Below are 3331 nucleotides of genomic sequence, written 5' to 3' on the forward strand. Positions count from 1 at the left end.
CAAATGGTTCTAGCTACAGTCGACAGGGGAACAAGGTTTGTAATGTATAAGATTTAATTTGAGCAAGTTGAAATGCATAATATGTATTATATAGTTTAATAGATAACGGTTAGACCAGCGTAATGAGCGGTTAAGATGCTGTACATGAATAATATGGTAATTGTTTCATTTGTTTGTCTAGCTCTTACGTTGGTTCGTTGTCCGATACACGGCAAGGAACAATAAAGGTCGTTCAACAACCATCAGTTCTGGCCTTCTCAGTTCGACTGGATGCTACAGTAAGAGCTTGCCCGCCGCCATTTTGCTACACCACGAGGGCTCAAGGTTTAACGGCAATTCCCACAACGTCCAGCAGATGGCAGAAGCAGGTCAGAGAATAAAACGGTGAAAGGCTTAAGGAAAATAAAGTTAAAATGGAGGATTTAGAAGAAGACATTAATGAACAGTTTGCAAACAAAGAACAAATATTAAATGAGCCACAAGATAAAGCTCAAAGTGACTCCGCGATTCCAAGACGTTCAGAAAGAGCCAAGGTGCCAACCGAAAAAATGCTAACTTATCAGAAAGAAGAGATAAGTAAAAAAGAAAAAAGACTATTAACTCTTTATGAACAATGGAAAATACGAGTGCGAGAAACAAGAGAAAGATTAAAGTTGGACATTTCAGAGAAAGAAATGGCAGATCTTGCAGATGATGTAGAGCAAAGAAAAGATGAACTGCTAAAGCTGTACACTGAAATGAGAAGTCACATTGCACCTTCATCGGACATACGAAGAAAAACCGATGCATGTGAAGCAGTTACTCATGACATCGTGAAAGTCATCCTGGAAAGAATAAGCGGCGTAGATGGAGATTTTGATGGAGAATATGAAAGAAAACGTCTACGCAGACTATTAGAACATGATTATGCCCAATCCATCTATGGTTCAACTGCAGCATCGAAACGTAGCCAACTGTCTTCAGCCTCACATCTTGCTTCAAAACGAGCAGAGGCAGCAGCAGAACTAGCAGCAAAGGAGGCAGAGTACAAGATTGTACAAGAGGAACAAAGACAGAAGGAAAAGATAAAGGCTCTAGAAGAGGAGCATAAGAAACAAATGGCAGTTCAAACATCAGAGTTGGAACGCCTGAAAGCCGAAAGGGAGGTGGAAGCCGCTCGCGCCAGGTTGGACGCCTACAACGGAGAGTTGTCGCAACTTGATGATGCATATTCAGTTAAGATGGAAAAGGTGAACCCAGAGCACACACCCAAACACACTGTACCATCATACTCCATACCGGCGCCAACAACCCCTCCTAGTGTCAGCCAGCTTGCACAGGCGGTACAAGACAGCATAAGAATAAATAGACTCCCCACGCCAGAACCAACGATGTTTAGTGGTGAGCCAATAAAATTTATTGAATGGAAATCCACTTTCATGTCACTTATTGAACAAACTGGCATGTCAGCAGCAGATAAACTGTACTATCTGAAAAGGTATGTAACTGGCTCAGCTCGCAAGTGCCTTGAAGGGACTTTCTTCAGAAATGATGAAGAAGCGTATAACGATGCTTGGGCAAAGTTAAACCAAAGGTATGGCCAGCCTTTCGTGCTACAAAGGGCATTTAGAGAGAAGTTATCTAGTTGGCCTAAAATACAGTCGAGAGATGCTGATGGGCTAAGGAACTTTGCTGATTTTGTGAATGCATGCACACTTGCTATGCCTCACGTGAAAGGACTGCAAATACTCAATGACTGTGAAGAAAATCAGAAACTGTTGCATAAATTGCCAGACTGGATAAACACAAGATGGAACAGGCATGTAACAAAGACACTCATGGACGGTGGTGAATTCCCCAGCTTCAGTGAATTTGCCTCCTTTCTCTCACTTGAAGCAGAAGTAGCATGCAACCCAGTCACTTCCATACATGCACTTCGCTCCACGGAAATAAATGATGACAAAAGAAACACAAGAGAAGTCAAAAGAAACAAGGCAAGTGTATTCAACATTAACACAACTGAACGAGATGCAAAGACTAAAATATACAACAGTTCTTCATGCACACTGTGCCAAGAGTCGCATCCACTTATAAAGTGCCCAAAGTTTCTGCAAATGACCCTGGAAATGAAAAAGAAACATGTAAAGGATAATAAACATTGTTATGGTTGTTTAAAGCAAGGTCATAGTGCCAAGGACTGCAAACGGCGTCTCACTTGTGAAACCTGCTCTAAGAGACACCCGACCTGTCTTCACGATGAGAACTACAGCATCAGTCTGCAAAGAGAAAAGCAAGCTCAAGTGAGTATAGACATCGCAACACAAGGGAACTCACCTGAAAGTGCAACAGCCATGGCGTTAAATGTCGCTAGAGCAGAACACACAGTCAGCACCTCCATGATAGTCCCAGTATGGGTCTCAACGGCTGCTAATCCACAAAGGGAAAAACTAGTCTATGCGCTACTAGACACGCAGAGTGACACTGTTTTTATAGATCAGGATGTAACACAGAAACTGCAAGCAAATGTGTGCCCTGTAAAACTCAGACTTACCACAATGATGGGTAAAAATGCAGTAGTAAGCAGCGGAAAGGTGTGTGATCTTCTAGTGAGAGGTTACAATTCAGCAACAGTGCTAAGGCTCCCAACTGCTTACACAAAGGACTACATACCTGCAAATAGAGAACACATACCAACATGTGACACGGCAAAACTGTGGAGCCATTTGTCGTCCATTGTAGATGAGATCCCACCGCTCCTCAGTTGTGAGGTGAGTCTCCTGATTGGTTATTCTTGTCCCCAAGCTCTGGCGCCCAGACAAGTACTCTTAGGTAAAGACAATGAGCCATATGCCATCCAAACTGATTTAGGATGGAGCATCGTTGGCAACTCAGCGCCATGCAATGGATCAGAGACAACAAGGAGTCTCTGTCACAGAATAATTGTTAAAGAAATGCCTCCATGTACTCCCGCAGATGCAATACGTGCACTAGAAAGGGACTTTAAAGAAGACGAAATAAACGAAAAGAGGGTGTCTCAAGACGACCTTAGGTTTCTCGAGAAACTTGAACAAGGCATAACACAAACAGAAAGGGGACATTACGAAATGCCATTGCCATTTAAGGAAAGGCCACAAATGCCAGATAACAGACAACTCGCCGAGAGCAGACTCAATCAGCTCAAACGTAAACTAACGCGCGATGAAAAATACAGAAGAGACTATGTCACATATATGAATGACATCATACAAAGGGACGACGCCGAAGAGACCGATGATAATGGACCTGAAGGCGAGACATGGTACATACCGCACCACGGCATCTATCACCCAAAGAAACCAGAACGGTTACGTGT

General features: G+C 43.0%; 1 long non-coding RNA gene across 1 annotated transcript; it reads right to left on the reverse strand.

Moving 5' to 3' along the window:
- Positions 1–313: 313 nt before the first annotated feature.
- Positions 314–2256, reverse strand: LOC146682915 (uncharacterized). The gene is made up of 2 exons (XR_014917555.1): positions 2195–2256; positions 314–2099 (listed from the first exon to the last, which is right to left on the reverse strand). It is a non-coding gene; the product is annotated as an uncharacterized LOC146682915 (long non-coding RNA).
- Positions 2257–3331: the final 1075 nt, after the last annotated feature.

This window comes from Copadichromis virginalis, linkage group LG22 (assembly GCF_057382275.1).
Source record: "Copadichromis virginalis isolate Kocher_CV1m ecotype Utaka linkage group LG22, C_Virginalis_male_GT1.1, whole genome shotgun sequence".
Lineage (NCBI taxonomy): Eukaryota > Metazoa > Chordata > Actinopteri > Cichliformes > Cichlidae > Copadichromis > Copadichromis virginalis.